Source organism: Chiloscyllium plagiosum, chromosome 15 (assembly GCF_004010195.1).
Source record: "Chiloscyllium plagiosum isolate BGI_BamShark_2017 chromosome 15, ASM401019v2, whole genome shotgun sequence".
In the NCBI taxonomy this organism is placed as follows: domain Eukaryota; kingdom Metazoa; phylum Chordata; class Chondrichthyes; order Orectolobiformes; family Hemiscylliidae; genus Chiloscyllium; species Chiloscyllium plagiosum.
The window spans coordinates 23,048,401-23,074,689 of NC_057724.1; positions in this window are offsets into that span (position 1 = coordinate 23,048,401).

A 26,289-nucleotide genomic window follows, 5' to 3' on the forward strand; every position below is an offset into this window, starting at 1 on the left:
ATGGAAATTGTTTTCCATTTAGAGTATTATATTTTAGCAGGGGAAGTGGGTAAAAAGGATAGTATTCAGCATTACCACTGCCCTATTTGTGTTCGAATCCAGTTCTCACCCATTTTAATCACTCATTGCAATTAGTTGGTTCAGATGACCACGAGAAACAGATGAACCCTCATCATTTTTTTATTTCTAAATAAGGATCCCACTATACCATGTATTTTAACTGATGCCATGGCAAGAAACTGCTCTAGTTTTCCCAGCAGCTGGAGCAAGTTTAGCAGTTTTTAGGAGGACAGAGAGATCTTCATGAATAATTGGTAATCTTTCCTTCACAGAGCCAAGAGGAAGAAGAGAAATTCGCCTACAGGCCACACAAGAAAAGTAATAACCTTTGTGTAACTTGTGAGTAAATGATTGATTAATATATTAGGTGATTAAAGTTCATCATTGAGACCTTAGATGAATTCTATAGGATAGTCAGTTTTGTGAAATAAGCTAACATTGGGATGTGACAATGGGTCTTAGATATTTCAAACTGTGCCTGCTATTACTATTTTAAATGAAAAAAAATTTCCAAATGATTAACATGTCATACTTTGATTAGAAAACTGAACAAAAAAAAAAGACATAGCAAAAAAAACTTGAAAATTGATGTAATTTCTGCCAAATGAATCAGGCACAATACCTTTCTTGATGTTATTTCTAGTGCACTTTACAAATTATACACTCACTTCCTTCAATAATACAAAGGAGGAGAATGGACTACTTTACCATAATATTTTGAAAAGAAAATTTGGTGCCTTCAAAATTATGGTGCAAACACAGCAGGCATTAAAACCTGAAGAGACATCACTGCCATATCAGATTATTCATTCATGCAAAACAAAGGAAAATGTATCCATTTTCAAATATTCCTGGGCTTTTTTTGAAGGGATTAGACATTGCATAGCTTCTTCCTCCAACGCTGAGAAAATATTTTCCTTCTTCCTCTGCCATATCTCTGAATGTTTTTAAACATTACACACATTGTTTTCTCTTCTTTATATTGTGAACTTTCACAAATTGTAAATTTTCACATGATAATAATATCCATTTTTGGACAGTTGAATCATTATTTAATTTAATTGAACATCAGCTGTGACAGGGAATATGCTTGAAACAAAAAGAAACATTGGTTTAAATATTGGGAGCATTTGTTCCCTTCTGGAGGTGGTGAGAGAGATGGTGGGGCAGAGAGGTAATTGGGGAAACATCTGCAGTTAGGTGTTGGGTGAGAAGTTGTTTTGTGATTTTCTCAACTCATCAACAATGAAGGCCCTTAACTGGTCAATTAATGGCTATTTAAGAGGGCTCAACTTATCACCACCTTGATCACCTGCCTCTGTGGGAAGTGAGAAACATGGTTAGCTTTTTTTGACTTGGAAACCATGGCAACTGTTTGGATTGACATGTGTAAATATGAGAGCACATGTGTAAATATGTGCTCTCATCTGCCATGGTGATGGGATCAATATCAAGAGGTACACACACACAGTAGGCAGGCATTGTAAGCTTGAAGCTTCAATAAAGTCCTTGTGTTGAATAAACTGCTGTGAATTTATGCAAAACATCAAATATACTGAGTGGCCAGAACGGCAACAACATACAGCTTTAGTAGAAGTTCTGTAGGTTATGATGTGGACACACAATAGAAGAGCCTTTGCTGATCTCAGTCAAAATATAGTGCAACTGCTCAACAGAGCTTGCTAAGTGAACCTGAAGTTCAGTGAAAAAAAAATTACAATTAAAGATGTCAAAGTCAATGGAGGTCTACAAAATCATGAGAGGCATGGATGGATAATTAGACAAAGTCTCTTCCCTGGACAGTCCAGAACTAAAGAGTGTAGGTTTAGGGTGCAAGGGGAAAAATATTAAAGAGACCCAAGGGGCAACTTTTTCACACAGAGGGTGGTACGTGTATGGAATGAGCTGCCAGAGGAAGTGATGGAGGCAGGTACAATTTCATCATTTAAGAGGCATCTGGATGGGTATATGAATTGGAAGGGTTTGGATGGATATGGGCCGGGTGCTGGCAGATGGGACTAGATTGGGTTGGGATATCTGGTTGGCATGGACGTGTTGGACCAAAGGGTCTGTTTCCATGCTATACATCTCTATGACTCTAAGTACTGACAGCAAAAGGTCTTTGCCCAGATTCCAGAAAAAGATGAAATCTGCAGCAGTGATGCATCAAGTAACAGATGTAAAAGAAGGACAACAATTTGTTAGATCTGTCAACTATTCGGCATAATTCTCATCCAATTTGGAGTGTGAACCATTATACCAACTCAGAGCCGATAATGTTGGGTGGTGCTGGGGAAGGTAACAAAAAGCAGCATTCATTAAAATCAGGCAGTAGTGTCGAAATACTCAACATAAATGTTAAAGTCATCCTGCAGTGTGACACCAGCAAGACAGGACTTGGTGCAACACAATTGCAGCATGTTCAACCAAGTGACTTTGCATGCAAGTTCTCATTCAAACAGAAGGACATGATGGCCAGACTGAGAAAGAGGCCTTGTGAAAATTTCCAACAGTACCTACTTGGGAAAGACAAAGTGAATGCAACATTTGACAACAAACCTCTCCAAAGTATTTTCATCGGGCTGCTACTATTTCTTTGAAAGCATCTGCCATGAATGTTACTCCAGTTACTGAGGTATCAACTAGAAATGATATACCAGGTGTATGTTGCAGACATGCTTTTCAGAGCAGCTGTCCCAGAAAAGAAAATGGAGGATGCTACAGAATAGGAAATCTCCCAGATCCAACATGAAGCAGCAGTTTGTCATGCTTTGGAAGTCATCAATCCAGCAGAGACACTGAGTGATATTGACATGTACTTTGATCAAATCAAGTGAACGTCCCAAAAATATGCGAATCTCCAACTGGAGATTTTCAAGATGTAATAATAAAAGAATGGCCAGAGACCATGAAGGACACACCTGTTGCAATAAGAGCATTTTGGTGATGAATTGACAGCACAAGATGGTGTATTGTACAGAGGAAATTGAGTCATAATTCCAAAGGAGAGAAGAGATGTTAAAGAACGTCTATGCAAGTCAGCAAGGAAATGAATCAAGTTTAGTGAGGATGAGAGATGCACTGTTCATGACCAATGAAATGAAGCACCACATCAGCAAGTGCACTGCTTGTATTGAGTGCCAAGTTAAACCACAGACAACGCACAACATCCCAGACAGACCATGGATGAAGTTGGGAGCAGATCTCTGAATACTCGAAATAATTGATTATCTTGTCACAATCAATTACTCTTTTAATTACTGGGCGGTGCATTTGACTTCAATGAGTACCACAGAGATTATCAAATGTAGAAAAGAGCTGTTGGCTGTTATGACATTCCTGACATTGCCATGAGTAATAATTATCCCAGTTCATGACTGAAGAATCAGCTGTCTCATGAAAGAATGGGAAATTCAACAACACACACCATCTCCTCACTAATCACAGCCAAATGATAAAGGCTGAGACAAAGCTAAAAATCACCAAAGGCACCACAAAGAAATTGAACAAATCTCCCATAAAGGTACAGAAAGTAATCCTCACTTAGTGAAGACATGGAAAATAGTCCGATACAACAGCTAACATTATGTCGCACACAAACTATTCTTCTAATAGCAATAAAGCTACTGAACTAGAGCTAGTAACAGGCAGAAATTAAAAAGGCAAGGTGAAATGGGAGAATGCCAAATCTAACTTCAATAAGACTGCTAAATCATTCCCAGGATAAAAACAGAAAGTGCTGGAGAAACCCAATCAGTCCAGTAGCTTCTGTGGAGAGAGAAACAGAGATGATGTTAGAGCAAAAGGGCCTCAACTTGTCCCAGTCTGTGGGGTAATTAGAGACATGGGTATCAGTCAGTGAGGTATCCTCTGAAAATCAACTCTAGCACTTTCCTGTAATCTTTGACCCCTCTCTTAATGTGAACTTCATTCTCCAAGAAGAACCTTTTGTCGCTGGATCTCCCGAAGAATAGGTTCAGCTCATTCTCAGGGCCATCACAAGTTGGATTTGCCAAGTACCCTGTCTGACATTTGTGCCAAGAATTCTTGATATTTTGATTCGATCCAGCTCGAGGAAGAATGGGAACCTGCATATTAATGAGGTTGATAATGAGTGTCAGTCCCTGTTAACAGGCCTCTTGCTACTCCCGAACAGGAATCTTGTCTCAGCGTCCGGGACTTGGTTGAAAAATGTGATTTGTCAGTCTTGATGTTGAGAAAAGTCTCACTGAACATTTCACACAATTGTCCCAAATTCCTTGCCCTAATTCTCATCATTCAGGGGCTGGGAAGAATGTGCCCTCAATATGATTTTTTTTTAAAAATGCATGATAAAAGGGATTTCACCATAACGGAAAATCCTTCATTTTCCTAATAGACTAGGTATTCACATGTCTTAAACATAACTCTTATAATCTAACTCCGCATGCAGTCATGAGTCATAGCGACAACTCTCAATTTAATTGTGTATTTCCTATCTAAAGGCATTACAAGTAAATGGTCTCACAGGCTTGGCCTGTGACTCACTGGATGAAAGTGAGTACTGCAGATGCTGGAGATCAGAGTCAAGATTATAGTGATGCTGGAAAAGCACAGCATGTCAGGCAGCATCCAAGGAGCAGGAAAATCGATGTTTCAGGCAAAAACCCTTCACCGAAACATCGATTTTCCTGCTCCTTGGATGCTGCCTGACCTGCTGTGCTTTTCCAGCATCACTCCAATCTTGACTCTGCATCCACTGGAGTCTAGAGGTATAAGAGGTGATTTTGCTGGTACATGTAACATCCTGAGGGGACTTGGCAGGGTGGATGCTGAAAGGTGTTTCCCCTGTGAGGGAAACTTGAACCAGAAGAGGGGTCCCCCATTTAAGATGGAAATGACAGTAACTTGTTTTTCTCTCAGTGTTGTTAGTCTTTAGATTTATCTACCTCAGAAAAGAGTGTAGGCAAGATCCTTGAATATTTTTAAGGGAAAGATGAACAAATTCTTGACTACCAATGGAACTAGAAGTTATCATTAGTGGCCAGGAATGTGGAGTTGAAGTCACAATCATATCAGGCATGATCTTATTGAATGGAAGAGCAGACCTAATGGGATGAATAGACTACTCATACTCCAAATTACGATATTCCCAAGTGCATAAATGAAGCTTGCAGATATTAAAAAGGAAGATATGAAAAATAAAGAATTAGAGATTATTTAAACAGAATTTGATAAGGCACTGGGAATTTGCAGATGGGGAAAGTAAAAATAGCTGTGCATATGTCAAGGAATATTATCTCCTACGTGTATAACTATCAGAATGATGGACAGCATATAAATGGATAAAACGTTCAGAGATTTGATTCTTAGGCCCCGCCTTTTTTATTTAAAGCAAGAAGTGAATTTAAAGATGAAATGCTCCAATTTTGGCTAAATTTACATGTTTACTTTAAATCCAACCAATCTCAATTCAGAATTTGTTTCACTCTGTGCATTCAACTGCCTTTTATAATTTGGCTGTGTTATTAAAATATTATAACTATAGATGCTTTTCTAAAGCTTCATCATTGTTTTCTCATTGATTTTCTTTCATGGACAGAAATACAACAAGTTTTTGTGTTGTATGCTGGTCATGCAGGACTAAATTTATATCATGTGCTTGAATAATTGCCAAACTATTTTTAGTTTCTTTCAGTCATTGGGTCTCAATTGTCGCAGTTATGTTTCTATATGGTACAATAGCTTGTTCATAACTATGCTGTTTATTTTCAAAGAATTCTTCACAACATCGTGAGTTTGCGATGAAGTGTAAGTAAGTTTTAATTAAAGAAATTGTGAAACATAAGCTTCTAAAGGTTTGTCATAACTTAAAGAAAATAAGAGGAAAAGAAAAAAAAAGTAAAAATAAAACATTCCTGATATTAAACACAGTTCTGGATAATTGGTGACTATGCATGTGAAATAGGAAAATACTCAATAGGGAAAATACCTATATTCATCATTTGTGTTTTTTGTTATAGCTTTACTAAAAGAACTGAAATATATCCGAAATGAGGATGTCGACAAAGTGCAGCACACCAGCTGGATTGGAGAAATGTTATCAGAAATATCAACATTTACAGTAAGTGCAAGCTGTATGCAAAGACTTTTCCTAGTTTATGAATACTTCCAGCATTCATTAAAGTGTAGGATATTAGTTCTGATTCAAGTAGTTTTTATTTTTCCATCTATTGACAAAAGTAAACATAGATTTGGTATGATTAAGTTGAGGTTAAAAGTCATATTCCACTTCTCAATATTTCCAATTATGCCCCCGAACACCCTTAAAACAGTTTGAATTTTTATGAACACCAATTGTTTCCTGGCATAATTGACAAAGATGACAAGTACTGAAAGCATGGTGTGGCAGGAGGAAATTCAGTTAAATCACAGTAATGTAACTGATCACATGATTGCCATTAGTAAGAGAGGAGACACCAGTCTCGATTGAGCCTGCGAAGACAGAGGTCATAGGTATGATTCCAGTCAGCTACATTTGAGAAGTTACAATGGATAAACATAAATAAGAATGCTAAAGAGCACAAGGAATGGAAATGTCTTTCTTAGTGATAAAGAGTGAGCAAGTTCTGGGACTTCCACAGTTGAGATACTTCAAATCAACATCTTGATTAGGAGCGAGCAGTATTGACTTAAATCACAATATAAAGCATTTTAGATTGCCCGAAGGTCACGAAACAGTGAATGAATGCAATCTCTTTCACAGTGCTAACTCAATTCAGATACTTTTCCAGGTCCTGTCAAGTATTCTTTTGCTTCAGGAATTTATTAATTCAGAACTTTCACACAGACTTGTTAATCACAGAAGAAGCCCTTTCTGAGTGTTTCACTATGAATGTTTCAAACTCTATTAAGTTAAATAATTTACATAGGGTATTTAAATTATGTTATGGTCTACTTAGATCTTCTCTGTAACCCTTAGCACTTTTTTGCAACAACAAAGTATATCACTGAACATTCTTGTGATGACATGGTGCTATCTTCATTGGATTCCTATGCCTTTCCATGTAATAGATCTATTCTTTTGTCATTTGGTCTTTTGTCATTTGGCAATTCAAATTACTCCTGGCACAGTTTAAAAGTTACAATTTCTGCCCAGTTACAAAAGAAAATATTGAGTATAATACAACATGATTTAAAAAAAAATTAACAACCAGGACAAAATCATCAAAAAGTCTTCCTTCAAGCTTCCCACAACCACCTAATGAAGGAGCAGTGCTCCGAAAGCTAGTGCTTCCAAATAAACCTGTTGGACTATAACCTGGTGTTGTGTGATTTTTAACTTTGGACACCCCATCCAACACCAGCATCTGCAAATCATTCCTTCAAGCTGTTATTGGTCATCTGTGTTGATACAATGTCTTTTAATTCAGGTGAGGCTAAGAGCTTCCCATATCTACAAGCTAAATTATTTTTGTGACATAAGCTAATGGGAATAAAGTATAACCTCTTTGAATAACGGTAATTCTTCACGAAGCCCTTATTTCTCATCCACAAATACATAAAATGCCGTTTCCTAGTCCAGAACTATGTTTTACCTATTAAGTTGAACTGAGTGCATCCTTCATTCTGTAATTTTGTCCAGAAACTGAGACTACCTGAGACAAAATATAAGTTTGCAATCATCAAAAATGTCTGACAGCCTGTAACTTGCATTTCGTTTCACTGCCGAGAGCAATTTGGCAACTTATTAGAAGCTCCTGCTGACAGTGAGGTGTTCATCAAATGTGTGAAATTATTTTGCCTTGAGCAAATTTAATAACTGCTTGATGCTTTTTTTTCTCCCTACACCTTGATAGAGCTTGGCATTGTCATTAAGTGTTTGAATGACTTATCACCAAAAATACAAACTTCTTAACCAGTTATTTGCTGATAATTTAGACATTCCATATAGTGCTGTTACTGATTGGACAGTGTTCAGAAGCATTTACAACTACTTTGCTTCAGTTATGGAAGCAAAGGTTTTGACATGGAATAAGACCTGGAAAACATTCAGGCCTGGCTTTTAGTCCCAGAAAATGACCATCTTCAACAAGAGAGCATCTATCACCTTCCCTTGACATTCCAACATCATTGTCACTACTGAAGACCATACCATCAATATCTCTGAGGCTACCCCTAACCAGAAATTCAGCTGGACTAATATACACAGAGTATGGCTAAGAGGGCAGATCAAAAACTGAGAATTCTGCAGCAATTAATGCACCTTCTATATCTCCAAAGCCTGCTCTCCATCTACAAGTCAGAAGTGTGGTGGAATACTTTCCACTTGCCTGGCTGTGCGCAACTCCAATAGGAGGTTCCATACACCCACCTTCTTAAGCATACTCTCTTTCCACCATTTATGTACAGTGCATCATTAAGAACAGGCACTGTGTGGAAACTCTCTTTAGAAACCTGCACGGTGGGCAGCACGGTGGCACAGTGGTTAGCACTACTGCCTCACAGTGCCAGAGACCTGGGTTCAATTCCCGCCTCAATTACTGTGTGGAGTTTGCACATTCGCCCCGTGTCTGCGTGGGTTTCCTCCGGGTGCTCCGGTTTCCTCCCACAGTCCAAAAATGTGCAGGTTAGGTGAATTGGCCATGCTCAATTGCCCGTAGTGTTAGGTGAAGGGGTAAAAGTGGGGGAATGGGTCTGGGTGGGTTGCGCTTCGGCGGGTTGGTGTGAACTTGTTGTGCCGAAGGGCCTGTTTCCACACTGTAAGTAATCTAATCTAATACCTAGAAGGACCAGGCCAGCAGACTTGTGGGAAAATCATCACTTCCAAGTCACACTTTATCATGACATGGAACTGTTACTCTGTTGCCTTTGGTTCAAAATCCTGGAACTCCTTCCTAACAGCAGTCCAGGTGGACTTCTACCTCATGGACTGCAGAACTTCAAGAAAGCAGATCATCTCCACTTTCTTAAGGATAATTTGGGAAGTGCAATAGGTGCTGAGCTGGCCAGAGGTGCCCACATCTCCCATGAATAAATTTTAAAACACAAATAGCTTTGTTTCTTATTTGATTGATTGTAGTCACATGTACTTAATAACAGTGAAAAGTTTTGTTTTGCCAACAGTATATGCAGATCATAACAAACAAGAGTATACAGATCACAAGGTGCTTAGACAGAGCGAGGCATACAAGGTTATGGCTGTACAGAGGTGTACAAAAACAAAATCAACATTAGATTTGAAGTTAGAAAGATCCATTTATCAGTCTAATAACAGCAAAGAAGAAGCTTTCTTGAACATGTTGGTGTATGAGTTCAAGCTTTTGTGTCTTCTGCCTGATGGAAGAGGTTGGAACAGAGTAGAGAGTAATGCTGGGGTAGGAGGGGTCTTTGATGTTGGCTGCCTTTCTGCAGCAATGAGAAGTGTAGATGGAATCCATTGGTGGGAGGTTGACTTCCATGATGGTCTGGGCTCTGCAACAACTTCCTGTAGTTTCTTATGGCCTTGGGCAAAACAATTGCCATACCAATCTGTTATGCACCCAGATAAAATGCTTTCAATGGGGCATCTGTAGAGGTTGGTGAGGGTCCTTATGGACATGCCAAATTTCCTGAGCCTTCTGAGGAAGAAGAGGTGTTGTGCTTTCTTGACTGTCACATCTACGTGAGAATACCAGTACGGGTTGTTGGTCATCATCACTTCTAGGAACTTGACGCTCTCAGCCCTCTCCACCTCAGCTCTGTTGATGTAGATGGGGGCTCGTTCTCCTCTTGTCTTCCTGAAGTCAATGATCAGTTCTTTTGTTTTGCTGACATTAAGAGAGACAACATTGTTATCATTGCACCTCAACACCGAGCCCTCTATCTCCTTCCTGTATTCTGACCCATCATTGTTTGATATCCTACCACAGTGATGTCATCAGCAAATTTATAGATGGCATTTATACAAAATTTGGCAACACAGTTGTGGGGATACAGGGAGCACAATGGGGTCTGAACACGCATCCTTGCAGGGCACCAACGTTGAGGATTATTAAGTAGGAGGTGCTGTTGTCTATCTTCACTGATTGTGGTCTGTGGGCCAGGAAACCGAGGATCCAGTTACAGAGGGTAGAGCTAGAACTTTGGTCTCAGAGTTTTGAGATTAGGTTGGTGGAGCCTATAGTTGATAAGTAGGAACCTGACATGGGTATCCTCTTTTTCCAAATGTTCCAGGGAATGAATGTAGGGCTAGAGAAATGGCGTCCACTATGGACCTGTTTCGTTGGTAGGCAAATTGCAGGAAATAGTTGCCATTAATCATATATACATAACATAATATATAATAAACGATAATATCATGTTTGTAACTTGGTTTTATGCTTTACAGAATTATCGCTCGCCCTGTTATTTATTCTGTTCAAAATTAAATCTGGTGATGTCAGAAAGAATTGCAAGGATAATTTGAAAAGCAATTAACCGCATCTAATGCTAGTTTTTTTTTCTTTTTTGGAACTGAACCAATCAGTGTTCAATTATGTGGACGTCAAAATTCTATGTTAGCATTAAAAGCCATGAGTATGGAAAGCCACTGTTGATCAAATGAATAGTTCACCCTGCATTGTGAAGAACAAAATTGAAAGTATGGAAATATGTGTGAATTATGTGCAGAAACAACTTGGGGCTGGATCCTTTGCTTCCCAATGTGCTTAATAAACAAAAATTTCTTCTGCTTCTGGTTCAGGGTTTTTCAATTAATTATCATGATTTGTTTAATCTACAAAAATTGAATGGAATTAGCAATTGCATTTAGACTATTGTTTACATTTGACAATATTATTTGTAAAGCCGATTGGGTATTTATTTTAGCTAGTCGTATTAATTATGGGTATGCGCAAGTGAGCACACAATTATTTTCCAGAGGATGTCAGCTTTACACAATCCCTGAGTGAGGTATCGAAGCTTATTATGCAGCTCCGAACATTCCTTTGATATAATTCTATATCAAGGGAGATACATTCAATGATTAAACCTTAAAAAAATGAGGGCAGAATGTCAATCAAGAGTGTTCTCAGAGAGCTTGCAATGGAGCACAGAAGATAACCAATATTTTAGGTTTGCTTTTGAATTTCTACTTGTCATCAGTAGATACATCTCAACGCAGATGTAATACCCTCATTTTCTAATCAGTGGGGTTTTGTTGTTTGCAGTGAGAACTTGCCATCAGGTTAAGATACATTTCGCCTCCAAAACATATTGTCAAAGTTTGACATATTCACTGTTTCAATCATCAACTCTGACAGAAGTCTTAGCAAGCCTCAGAATAATCAGTAAAAAAAATAGTAGGCCTAAATCTTCTACATTCCTGTGTTCTGGACTCCTAAATTAGAGTTGCTTTTACAGAGCATCGGAGGCTGAGGGCTGACCTTCTAGAGATTTATAAAATCGTAAGGGGCATGGATAGGATAAATAGACAAAGTCTTTTCCCTGGGTGGGGGGAGTCCAGAACTAGAGGGCATAGGATTAGGCTGAGAGGGGAAAGATATAAAAGAGACCTGAGGGGCAACTTTTTCACACAGAGGGTGGTACGTGTCAGGAATGAGCTGCCAGAGGAAGTGGTAGAGGCTAGTGCAATTGTAACAGTTAAAAGGCATCTGGATGGGTATATGAATAGGAAGGGTTTGGAGGAATATGGGCTGGGTGCTGGCAGATGGGACTAGATTGGGTTGGGATATCTGGTCGGCATGGATGTGTTGGACTGAAGGGTCTGTTTCGGTGCTGTACATCTCTATGACTCTATAACAATAAGTGTCACATTGCCTCCAAAATGTTATCTGTGATACACTCGTAGAATTCTTGTTCTAACTACACTGACCTCGAATTTCGTGAGACAATATGCAATAAAAGTCTGTTGGAAACTTATAGAGGAAGCCAATTATGATGTTAATCCATATGGTAACTCTGCAATTTTCGAATTCAACAGAGTAAACTCTATCATCTCTTAAATTTGTGTTAACACAGGGAGAACACCACAGCCAGCATTATGGAAAGGGATCATCAATACTTTCCGTATTCATTTGCATAATGTCATTTAAAGTTGCAAATGTTTATAGGGAGTGGTTTGACACATGCTTTATTCTGACTTAAAAGATAATTATTCCTAGTATTAGCTGCACTTGTATTACCTCTCTTTGTGTACTGCAGGACAAGTGAAATGAGCAGAGACAAGATAGAGTAAGACAAAACATTACAGGAGGGGAAAGAAAGAGGTAAGGTCTGAGCAGGAGCCAATATTTACCAGAATGTCCAGAAAAATTTTCCTATCAAATATCAGAATGTCAATGAGAAACAGTGCATCACACATAAATAAAACTGAAATTACTAGAAAAAAAACTCAGCAAATCTGGCAGCCTGTGCAGAGAAAGCAGAGTTAACATTTCAGGTCCAGTGACCTTTCGTCAGAACCTCTGAGTCACTCGACCCAAAACCTTAACTCTGCTTTCTCTCCATAAGTGCTGCCAGACCTGCTGAGTTTTCTCCAGTAATTTTTGTTTCTGTTTCTGATTTACAGTATCCACACTCCTTTGTTTTTCTTTGTTCACTGTGTCATATATCTTGGCTTCATTAAGGACAAACAGCTATGAGTTTCAAACTCAGAGTGGGACAAGACTGCATTGCCATTGACTGTAGAGATAAATTTGTTTATGAACTTTTATATGCTTGCCCTTCCAAGCTGGTGTTGACAATATCTCCTAATTTTATATCCATTGTCACATAAAGGAGGTAATTGAGACTTTATATTTAAATTAACCTTTCTGGCCAGTGAGGAAGGGATGGAGCAAACATGCTATTTTGTAATGCATATAAGCTTACGCATGGTTCTAGATGCCATTGTTTCACAGATGCTGCATATCAGGAGTTCTACTAAAGGTATTCAACATCCTCAATATGCAGTTGATGTATGGCTATAATCATTGTATCTTGCAATTCAATCCTGCCATCTGTTATGAAAACATCATTCCACAGCAGCCTATTGAGCTATTTAATTTTGACTCACAAAGACAAGTCAGAGTGTAGCTACTTAAAAACGAGGGCAATCCGTTGGCAATACCATTCATAACTCTGGTGTGAAACCAATGTAGAAGATGGAAGTATGAAATGCTGCCACATGAATTGTGATAAAGCAGACAATTGGGATACTTAAACTATATTCTGCTGAACGATCGTTCTGCCCTAGTTTTGCAGTGCTTGGTAGATCATGTCAATAGATTTATAGTAATCTGCCATATGCTGCACAATATCATGAGGTCAAAGCTCTTGCTACTAGCTATGTGAAGAGTAACTGAAGGAAAAGAATAGGAAAAAAACAACATAACTTCTTTTCTGCTTGGGCTGTCTGTGATTGACTTATCAGAAGGCAATACTACTGAGGACAATCACAACTCCCATTAACCATTAAACCCAGAACTACCTACCAATCACTGCAATCTCTTGAAAAAATTGCAAAACTAAATATGCCAATAAGGCAGTAGGCAACAATGGCTGAGGTTACCATGAAGGATTCTTTTTTCAGCCTTTCCCTCATCTGTGACATGGTGACCCGTAGGTTAAAACACCACCTCTCATGACAGAGCAGCCCCATAACCTGGTGAGAACATGGCAACATTAACATTAATTCCAAACAGAATGTAATAATCGAACCACATGATCGCAAACAAAAAAACAACTAATCACCCTTGTTCTTTCCCTTCATTCCAGTCTGCCGTGTGTACCTATACGATGTCAACTCAGCAGCTGCAAAATGCCTGGTGAAAGGTTGCTAACTTTGGGTGTTCAAGACAGCTGATGACATTGCAGGAGGAACTTGAGCAGCTCTTGGCCTCAACGGCACTGCTTTGGACAATATCATCTTGACAATGGTATCAGCAGTCTGAGTGAAGGAAACAGCAAAGTCACTGACAGAGTAACAGTCGTGGGAAGATGGCTGCTGTCATCCTGAGAGGACAGCAGATTTATGCTCCACAGATCCTGAGACAGTGCTTCAGCAATCCTTGAAATTTCCTGAGGGATACACTATGATAATATCAGAGCTAATTGTTGCAAGTGGGTGACATAGTGTGTACCCTGAGTGGTTTTCAAAAATGTTATTGGCATATTGTACACTTGCATTACCCAGGGTAGAGCAGAGAAATCCTTTCCACAGCTTCTGACAAAAGGGACCATGTTTACAACAGACAAGATTTTCACCATGCAACTAATTCCTCTTTTCAAAAAAAAAGTGGAGAAAAGGCTAAGATTTAACAAATTCATATTTCTCCCAATTCCACAGTGGACTTGCAGCCAAATAACCCGCCATTGTTCTTCTTTGTAATTATTATGCTCTGTTAGAAATGGTTAACACATCACCTGAAAGACATATGGCAATTGGATTGCTACAGATAAAAGGGCAAAGTACATAATATGGAGAAACAAAATCTAATTTTTTGTGCTGAGAAGCTCAAAACTGTAATGTTTGCATCTAACTACATTGTGCAGCAATTCTACCGTGGCCAGATAATGCAGGGTCTGAATGGCTTGGCCCAAGCCAGAATGGACAGCCTTTGAGCAGCCAGATCTGATAGAGCTTTCTGCACAGAGACAAAGGCAGGCAAGGACAAGCCCAGACTTGCCCTAGAAGTCTGGCTTGTTTATTGTAATACAGAGAGCAGACTCACTGGTGGCCTGGGTTCCTACTATGACCATATAAGGCAACATGTCCTTGATACATCTCATTTGATGCCATGGCATTGATCTTAATGATTGATTGGCTGGGCGCCAGAGATCATTCTGGAAGGATGCAGCAGGGAAAGATAAAAAGGGTCACTTGGCAGCCATTCCCTGAGTGAAGACTCGACCTGGCTCAACAGTGGAGTTCTGACCACCGAGAGAGAGAGAGAGAGAAAAAGAGAGAGAGAGGAAAAGAGAAAAAGAAGATGAACATATTTGAAGCCAACCTTTGCCAAGTTCATCAGAGCCAACGAGACAACCTGACCAAGTTTAACTTCACCTGGTCATAGAGTTATAGAAATATACAGCACAGAAACAGACCCGTCAGTTCAACTCATTCATGCTGACCAGATATCCTATGTAAATCTAGTCCCATTTGCTAGCATTTGGCCCATATCCCCCAAACCCTTCCTATCATGTACCCATCCAGATGCGATTTGAATGTTGCAATTGTACCAGCCTCCGCCAATTCCTCTGGCAGCTCATTAAATACACATACCACTCTCTGCTTGAAATGGTTGTCCCTTAGGTCCCTTTTATATCTTTCCTGTGTAATGTTAAACCTATGCCCTCTAGTTTTGGACTCTCCCACTCTGGTGAAAAGACCTTTTCTATTTACCCTATCCTTGCCCCACATGATTTTATAAACCTCTATAATGTCACCCCTCAGCCTCTGATGCTTCAGGGGAAATAGCCCCAGCCTATTCAGTGTCTCCATATAGCTTAACCCCTCCAAACTCATAAATCTTTCTGAACTCTTTCAAGTTTCTCAATATGCAGTATTCCAGAAGTGGGTGAATCAATGTCCTATACGACCTCAACATGATCTCCCAACTTCTATACACACTGCACTAACCAATTAAGGTCCTAGTCTGGTAGCCAGTAATTTAGATAAGGATTGCAACAAAAACTTGGTGTTTTGGTTGGTAGATTAATTAATTTAAGAATTGAGAGTTTTATCACTAAAGAGTAGGTTTTTAGATGATATTTGGCTAATGGCTCCTGTTGTGCCTTTTGTGTATTTTTTGAATAAAATTGCATTTAAATATAAGTCATCTGTGATCCTTTTGTTCATCTCACAATTATAGCACCCAAACAAAACAAGTTACATAGAAACTGGTGGAAGTGTTGAAAGCACGGACAGTACTACATTAACTTTTCAGTACTCTATATTTTTCCTCAGTATATGCATTGCAAAAAGAACTGACGAGATGGTTGGAGAAACCAACAGAAGAGTGAAATTCCTCAAAACAAATTTTTTTTTTGGTTTTTATTTACAGTTCTGGAGAGACAACATTGATGCAGTAATTTTATAGATCAGTTTGACAGTTTCAGGGGGGAGAAAACAATTTTATGGTCCTGAATTCAAAGTAGTCTCGCAGACCAAGAAACTTGAGAACTCTAATTTTGTCTATCTGGAGTCCACCATGTACAACACTTTAGAAGTTATTCTGGTTCTCCCAACAGATTATATAATTTTTTTTCTTCTGTATTCATAGTTGACTATGCTAATTCTGTGCAGTAGTTATAGAAATTTAAATTTTCCCCAAGGGTAATGATTGTTCTCCAAACATTAATCCCAAACATCCTTTATAGCCTATTAAAAGCCTGCTGCAATTTTGAAAATAAATGTGTTTAAGTACAATTGTTATTGCGTGAAAATGACCTGGATACTATAATAATCAAATCATTACAGTTGTACAGAAGAAAGACAGCATCACCTGTACAAGTGTTTTGTTGGTGTCGCACAATACAACAGGATGAATCTTATCTTTTTTCTGGCTAACTCCATGTTTTAGTGAGCTTTTTGGAGTGTTTCTTGCCATCAAGGTTTCTCCCCTGTCTTATCAAACTGACCTCATTAATTACCTACCATGTCTCCATGTTTGTCACTCACGTCCAATCTTGGCTCCACCTTACCATGTTCCATTTCCACAACAACTCATCACTCAACAGATACCCAACCAAAGACCTGCAGTATCATCCTTTGTTCATTCTCTCACTCCATTAACCCTGCATGTCCCCTGTGCTATTTCCTCAATCCTTCAGGATAGCTCAGTCACTTTCCTCCATTTGCATCAGTACTCACAGTCATCCTACCCACTGTCATCTCACTCATTGCCCTCCCCCCTCCCCCCCCACACACACCCCTCTTTAATCATTACAGGAGAAAGTAATCCATAAAAGGATAATGATCACCCATATGGCTGGCGGGTTTAGGATGTTAGTCCCTAGCATCTGTATACTCATTCCCTGCAAGAAGAGAGCCCTCTTTTATAGGCTTTATAGTGAGTTGTGACTCTGAAACCCACAAACTAACTGCATCCCACTCCCTAGACTGCAAAGGCACAGGCCCCTTGACAGAGCCCACTCCCCACACTCCCCTCCTTGCCCAACCAAATGCCTGATCATGGCCAGAGTGCTTGATTGCTGAGGGAGGCTGCCCTTGATTTACTTTGCTGGAACGCCAACCCCCCCCTCCGACAGACAAGTGCCTCCATGGAGTTCAGTGAGTACTATTTCTGCTATGAGTCGGATACATGGCTGTCTGCTTGCTACAGAAGTGGTGTGTATGCTGTTGGTTTATGGAGCAGGTGTGGGATTGACAGAGCACACTGCAGTCCAGCAAGATATACACCCCCTGGGCTGATTACTGCTGAGCAGCAATGCAAGCTTCCTGGGTATGTGTTTGCACTGATTGGCACAGCAAGGAAGTCAAGACCGTGTGCATACAAGTAGGTGCCAAGATAAGCGAACACTAAGAGAGCAGCCTTGACCCACTTTCAGAGCTGTGCACAAAGTGCTGCAGCCTTTAAATTCCAGATGTTGGTGCCACCTGCAGTGCCAGTTTGTGCTTCAAGAGTGCACTGCCAGTTTTGGCTTTAGTTTCCTTGTGCAGCTTTCCTGATGTCTATCTTGTTTAGCAAGCTTGGTAAGATGGAAGTTTGAATGTTAATGAAGTGGGTTGTGGCAATAAGGCACTTAACAAGCCATAATAACTGCCAATCACCACAGCCTTGTAGTAATCGCACCACATCACTTGTGAAAAGCACAAAAGTTGGAGCAAGATCATCTCGATGTTGAGACAGTTTTCACAGCAGTTGTCTCCCAATTCTGTCACACATCTTACTGTCGTCCATGTCACTCAGACCCCTATTAGATTCCATCTAATCTTAGATCGGATGATAACATAGTACAGGGGATTTTAATATAAAAACAGTGCAAGAACAAGCCCTTGGCCCACCATGTCAGTGCTGATCATTCTAAACTAATCTCATTTGCCTGACCATGGTTCATATCCCTCTATTACCTGCCTGTTAAAGTGTCTGACTAAATGTCTCACAAATGTTGTTATCATATCTGCTTCAACCACCCACTACCACAGCGCTTTCCAGGTACCTAGCAAACTCTGTGTAAAATAAACTTGCCTCACAACACGATAAGTGAACTTTGATGATTACACCCAAATATGCTCACACAAGAATATGTGGCAAATAAGAACTCATAACTTATTTCATGTTTCCATAAGAAAGGAATATTTTATTCTATTCCAGTGGTTTAAATGGATTTTCATTGAAAATTATTGGTTCACATATTGTAAGAATATAGAGCAGTTGGAGGATTTAAAATGAAAAATGTGTGCCAAACCAATTGTATTAATATGGTCCTTTATCCCTGAAAGGTGCCTACAGAATTATTGTGAATTTCCAATACTCTTGCATTTGTTTTCCAGATTTTTAACGTTTGTCATTTTTTTCATGCCAGAATGATTTTAATTTACAGAAGCACCTGTTCTGCACAGGAAGAGCAGAGATACCTCCCGGCTCATTAAAATATTTATAATTCCAGCTTTAGAATCTCTTCTGAGCATACCTCAAGTTATTGTGAATTGCATTCACATTCCCAACATGAGACTGACAGTGTAAATTTGGAGTCATCGACAAATCCTTGGAGAGGATCATTTAATACTGTTTTCCTTTGACATTGCATGGACAGAAACTTGTTTCAGATTAATAGCCACTTCAGAAAAAACCTAGGCTACCAAGGGAGTGCTATGCTAGCACTGAGAATTCACTGCGGATGAGCACTGAGAGGCTGATGCTACTGAAGTGAAGAGCAGGAGGCCAGAGTGGAAGGCAATTTACAGGCTAAAGCATAATAGCTTAATTCAATTAAAAAAAAATATGGTTTGACTGTGTATAATTGAAAATGTGGAATTGTTTTACTCAATACTCAATAGAAAAATACATGCCACAGTTAACGTACATACCTCAGCTGGAAATTTCTAATGTTCTAATTCATCATCACAGTACATTTTGCAGTATTAGTTTACAAATATGTGGAGTATGCTTTGATTTAAATTTGTATTTTTAAAGCAGATATATAGACAGATATAGTTTAGGAATGAACTTCCCATTTAAACAGCTATTTCAGTTCAATATCGCATTACAACTGGGTCAGTTGAAGAGCATGCCTGATCTGTCAGTTCAAAAGGCAAACCAGAGGTTAATGAAATGAAATTGACATGTCTGGACAATTTTATTTAACCTGAGTACAATGGTATTAGGCTCAACCAGTTGAATTTTAGTTATCATTGCTTTGGGATTAAGTGATAAATTAGCAAATTTAAAATGATTTTATTTACGGATATTTATGGCATTCGCATTGCTGCTCAACACACAAAGCCTGCTGCATCTACAAATACATAAATCTCAACCATACGTTTGGTATGAATTTTTTGAGAGACAACATGCTTGTTATTTACAATGGATCATATTTGATGGGCACAAACAGATGTTCAGGAACACATCCCTGGAGATATGCTACAGCAATTACAAATACATAGCCTAATTATCTGCTCATCATTTTTAGTTAGGCAGTTCCCTGTGAGGTTAAGGATTATTTACTAATTTATATGGAATATCTGCATGTTTGAACAACGTTTTCACCAATTTGTGCAAAAAAACATTGGAACATAATTTCCTTTCTGCAAAGAAAGGAACAAAGCGATATTCAAGTGGGAAATTTAGACAGGATATCAAAGAAAACATTGGGAAAGTCAACAGCAGTAGCACTTGGGACTAGGTCTCTCATTGAACATCTTTGGTAATTGAGCTTTTCTCTTGTAAAGAGGAATGATTGTTTTTTCAACTGAAGTGTAGCATTCATCAGCTGTTAATGAGCGGAAATCTCAAAAGAAATGCAGCAAACCTTTTTTATTTATTGCTAATTTTGCAATTACTGAGATACAATTGGTTCAGAAAGAAATTAGATTAAAAGAATTTGGTCTTATTAAAGCTTTGGAAACTCCAGCTTCATTGATATGTCATGGATAATCTTTAGATAAGCTATTCAGTCAGTTCAAACTGTATACTCTTCAGGAAAGACTGTTCCAGTTCAGAAACAAACTGATTTGCAATTTGGGGACATGTAGCATTTTCTATTCACAATGTGCACTTTCATTGCCAAAGGATATGTAGTGCTCAAGACTGTTATGGTGACAGCTGTATTTAAGTTGACTGTAATGTTTCATGCTTTAATTTCAAGCTTCCTGTGCAATTTAGGAATGTGCTTCAAAGCAAGCATGTGTAACAAATGTTGAAAGAAAGTGAATTCTGTGAATGCAGATTTTCAAAAGACATTTCATGAGGCGCGCTTGTCAATAAAATTTGGTTAAGTAATATTAAAGAGAATACAATAGCATGGATCAATAGTTAGTTAAACACAAGAAAAGAGGAAATGTTTGAGGGCTGATTTTGGACAAGTGCGATGATGGTATCCTATTTCCAGACACCAGTGTTAGGATCTTTGCTCTTTATATTATACAATAAATGTTTTTGTCTTGGATTTGGGAGACACATTATATTTGTGTATTTTTTTAAAAAATTGATATTCTGCATGCTTTACTATGAAAAAGACAGTAAGCAACTTCAGGGGATTGTGAATGCCAAACAAGACAATCTAAAGACTGGAAATCTGTTGTCTGAAAGGCAACTATCTTCTTTTCAAAATTCAAAATTCCAAAACAGGGATTCAGAGAATATACAGTGCAAAAAAGGACGTTACCCAAACATGTTTACAATGGTAAAGCAAAGTGAACATACAGAAGAAGTTGTGGTTCTGTTCGCCGAGCTGGGAATTTGTGTTGCAGACATTTCATCTCCTGTCTAGGTGACATCCTCAGTGCTTGGGAGCCTCCTGTGAAGCGCTTCTGTGATCTTTCCTCCGGCATTTGTAGTGGTTTGAATCTGCCGCTTCCGGTTGTCAGTTCCAGGTGTCCGCTGCAGTGGTCGGTATATTGGGTCCAGGTCGATGTGCTTATTGATTGAATCTGTGGATAAGTGCCATGCCTCTAGGAATTCCCTGGCTGTTCTCTGTTTGGCTTGCCCTATAATGGTAGTGTTGTCCCAGTCGAACTCATTTTGCTTGTCATCTGCATGTGTGGCTACTAAGGATAGCTGGTCGTGTCGTTTCGTGGCTAGTTGGGTGTTCATGGATGCGGATCGTTAGCTGTCTTCCTGCATGGGATTTTGTACACTACATCATTTGCTCATGCTGGGTATTGGGTCCTTCGTTCTGGTGAGTTATTGTCTGAGAGTGGCTGTTGGTTTGTGTGCTGTTATGAGTCCTAGTGTTTGCAGTAGTCTGGCTGTCAGTTCGAAATGCTCTTGATGTATGGTAACTTGGCTAGTCCTTTGGGTTGCAACATGCCGTCATTCCCTTGTCTTTGTCTTAGGCATCTGTTGATGAAATTGCGGGTGTATTCGTTTTTGGCGATACATTGTATAGGTGTTCTTCTTCCTCTTTTTGCAGTTCTGGTGTGCTGCAGTGTGTTGTGGCCCTTTTGAATATGTCTTGATGCAACTTCTTTTGTGTGTGTTGGGCTGGTTGTAGTGGTTCAGGACTTGGTCTGTGTGTGTGGCTTTCCTGTATACCTTTGTGGTGAATTCTCCGTTCGGTGTTCTCTGTACCATCACGTCTAGGAATGGGAGTTGGTTGTCCTTTTCTTCTTCTCTCGTGAATCGATTCCTGTGAGTGTGGGCGTTAATGATCCGGTGTGTTTTTTCTATTTCCGTGTTTTTAATGATTACGAACGTGTCATCGACATATCTGACCCAGAGTTTGGGTTGAATTTGCGGAGGACTGTTTGTTCTAATCTTTGTATTATCGCTTCTGCTATGAGTCCAGAGATGGGTGAGCCCATGGGTGTGCCGTTGATTTGTTCACATATTTGGTTGTTGAATGTGAAGTGTGTTGTGAGGCACAAGTCCAGTAGTTTAAGCCAAGAATTCCTGTGTTGACTGTATAGAGTGTCTGGATCCGCTGATCAGGTGTTTCAGTTTCTGCTGTAGTTCTTTAGCCAGTTTGTGTGATGGTGTCCCTGGTAATGATACTATGGGTCTGAGTGGGATGTCTGGTTTGTGCACTTTAGTTAGTCCATAGAATCGGGGGGTGGTGTTGCTTTCAGGTTTCATTCTTTGTAGGTCAAACCTTGTTATCTGTCCATTTTTTTGTAGGTTCCTCAGTGTGTTGTTTATCCTATTGGTGAGCTGTGGGGTGGGGTCAAACTCCCTCTTTTGGTAGGTGTTGGTATCTGCAAGTAGTTGTTGCGCTTTTTGGATGTAGTCTGCTTTGTCCAGGATGACCGTCATTCTGCCTTTGTCTGCTGGTAGTATGATTATGTTCTTATCGTTTCTTAGTGATTTTAGTGCTTTCCTCTCCTTGGTGTTGAGGTTATGTGTTTGTCTTTTCCTTGTTATCAGGGATACGATACTTTGTCTCACTGTTTGTTGTGTCTCTTCTGTCAGTCCCATTGTTCCTGAGTGTACTGCAGTGTGTTGTGGCCCTTTTGAACAGTGTCTTGATGCAACTTCTTTTGTGTGTGTTGGGCTGGTTGTAGTAGTTCAGGACTTGGTCTGTGTGTGTGGCTTTCCTGTATACCTTGGTGGTGAATTCTCCGTTCGGTGTTCTCTGTACCATCACGTCTAGGAATGGGAGTTGGTTGTCCTTTTCTTCCTCTCTAGTGAATCGGATTCCTGTGAGTGTGGCGTTGATGATCCGGTATGTGTTCTCTATTTCTGTGTTTTTAATGATTACAAAGGTGTCATCCACATATCTGACCCAGAATGCCAGAGGAAAGATCACAGAAGCGCTTCACAGGAGGCTCCCAAGCACTGAGGATATCACCTAGACAGGGGACGAAACGTCTGCAACACAAATTCCCAGCTCGGCGAACAGAACCACAAACAACAAGCACCCGAGCTACAAATCTTCTCCCAAACCTTGAACAGAAGAAGTAATCAAACCACTGAATCCAACAGAAGTCATGACATTGACAAGATAAAGAAACTAAAAAAAGGGGAAGGAAGGAAACAGAAAAATACACAAGAAGGACACATGGCTCAAGGCTGCTGCTGTGGATGAAGAACTAACACATGAAGAAGGGAACCAGGGTCTTGTGCAAACCAAAGCAATCTACAAACAAAAAATGATGTGCAGAAGGCATAGCAGTTACCTCCAGCTGAGCGAATAAAAGTGTATGAGACAATTTTGATCACATAGAGAATTCATCACCATTACTGCAAACTCACTTTTTATTTGTTTAGGGGATGTGACCATCACTGGCTGGACCAACATTGATTATCCACCCCTAATTGCCCAAAGGGTTAATTACATTGTTGTCAGTCTAGAGTCACATGTGGGCCAGACCAAGAAAGGATGGAAGTTTTCCTTCCCTGAAGGATATTAGTGAAATAAACAGATTTTTACAACAATTGTCTGTGGTTATACGATCACGGAGACTCTGGATTATTAGTCCTGTGGCATTATTACTATGCCACCTACTTTCTAGATCAGACAGAACAGAACCTTTTGGCTTGGGAGTAGATGCTATAATTATGGGGCTGAATCTCTCAGAAACTTTGAACTTCCTTCTTACCAGCTCCTTTCAAGTATCAGCTGGAAAACTGTGTGGTGTATCCCAGTTGGTAGTCCACTAGTGTTTTGGCAAGTTTGCTGATGTTCTTTGCAGGAAAGCATTTCAAATTATCCAATTCGTTCAGAGACTAGTGAGCCAAGCTGTTGTATTTACAGCTATAGTTAGAAGCAATAAGCTATAAGGGGCCACTGACTGCCCAGAGCTCCCTGGGTTCATCCAGCCAGATTCATGAACAAGAAGGGATTTCACCCACTCAGTATCCAACCGATTTTTGATCCCAGGCAACAATTCCTGCAGAAGTACAGATATTATATCGGGAGCTGTTGCAACTATGACATTTTGCATAACTCCCAGGTTCCTGAAACATTTGCCATCCACCCACACACATTATCACCAGGGCTGGCTTATAGGTGACAAGGGTAAATGCCTAATGACCCCAGTAGGAAACCTTCAGACTAATGGTAAGTAGCGTTATAATGCACCACGTCAATCCACTAAGGCCATCATTAAATCGACAACTGGTCTTTTGAAAATGTTTTCAATTACCTGGACAGCTCAGGAGCTGAACTCCAGTACTCACTTGACAGGATCCCTAGTATAATCACTGCTTGCTGTGCCCTCCATATATAAGGTGAGAAGTTAGATGAAGAAGAAAGTGGGCTCTGATGGAGTTGCTGAGTGAGCTGCAGTGGTGAGCCTAAGAGAACAAGACAATGTTACAGTTGACAACGAAGGGCTTTGTGTGAGCAGCATGGACACTCAGATGTTCTAGAAGTTATGTGACACTAAGAGAGTACTGCCCTCAAAAGAACATATGCTTTATAACTGTGAAAAATAACAATACTGTGTTTGTCATATGTTTTACATTATATTGGTGCGTTATACCAATAAACTCCTTTCCAGTTTCCTGGCTGGATTGTGTATATGAAGGACTCCAGTTTTATTTGAAGTACTTGAATGGTTGACTTAAAACTGAGCTATCAAGGGTCATTCATGTATGAAATAAACATAAAATAACTGACTCGTGAAGTACACCAAATAACTTGCATTGCCACTTTCCAAAGTTTAAGATTCTTCCAACTGATAGCTCTGAGAGTCCATGTTCTCCACAACACTCTGCCTGATGTGCATGTGAGCATGAAAGATCATCATGGACCTATAAGGGAACCTCCAATGAAATGATGAATAGTTAGAATCTTTAACAGATTGGATGACCTCAAAGTAATACAGTGTATTCTGGTAGAATGCGTGTTTCGTCAACACGAATTGGCTATTGCAAGTTTGATAAATTGTGGATGCTGTTTGGATAACACAAACTTCCTAATGAAGGGATGTGGCGATTTTCTATAGCGATCTTCCACAGTATGAGGTTACTGTGGAACGCGACTGTCACATTGTGCCAGAACGCACTGCAGAAATAAAAATGCTTCAAGTGCAGTGTTGTAAGTAAGGTTACAGCTGTGAACCCAATTCCAAAATTCTTTAATCTTTCTTTTCCTTATACAATGATGTGATGTACCATTGGCAACTGCAGCTAACCTTCTGGAATCCTGCTGGCTGCTGTGCACCCTTGCCTCAGATGATTTTGGGTAAGAGTTTTCTGTTGCGCTTGGGAGTAGAGGACTCCAGCCTACCTGGCTTCTCCTGTACAGATGCTGGGGAAACCTTCCCAGCCTGAGCTGATGAAGTCAGTTAGTTCTCTGGTGGATGGGAGGTGGTGCGGCACAGGACTTCTGGAGTATCCTGAGAGGACAGTGCCACAGCTATCGCAGTACAAGATGTCTTAGTGACACAAAATGACCTCTCATGGCTATCCATCCAAAACAGTCCTTTCTCTCTCAAATAGCTGACAAGAAAACCTCTAGGGAGGTCGGATTCAAGAGTTAGTAAGGCATGGGAATACCTTTTGGTGGATTTCAAGTATCTTAGCGGTGGATGTGGGGTATTGGGCCACTGATGGTCCTGGGTTGCTGGGAGTGAAGGGCTCTCTGGGTGCCTTTTAAATATGGCATCTTGAAATTGAATATGACAGGTGCAGGTGGGCTGGGGAACCTCATAGAGTCATACAGCACAGAAATGTCTTCGATCCAACGAGTCCACGCCGATCAGGTTTCCCAAAATGAACTAGTGCCACTTGCCTGCATTTGATTCATATCCCTCTAAACCTTTACTATTCATCTCCCTATCCAAATGTCTTTTAAATATTGTAACTGTACCTGCATTTACCATTTTCTCTGGTCATTCATTCTACATCTGAACCACCCTCCATGTGAAGACGTTGCCCCTCTGATCCTTTTTAAAACTTTCACTTCTCCCTTAAAGATATGCATCCTAGTTTTAAATTCCCCCACCCTTGCTATCCACTTTTTCTATGCCCCTCATGATTTTATAAATCTCTATAAGGTCACTCCTCAACATCCTACACTCCAGAGAAAAACATCCCAGCCTTAATCTCCCCATTCCTGGCAACATCCGGGTAAACCTTTTCTGAATCTTCTCCACTTTAATAATGTCCTTCCTATAACAGAGTGACCAGAACTGCATACAATATTCCAGAAGAGGCCTCA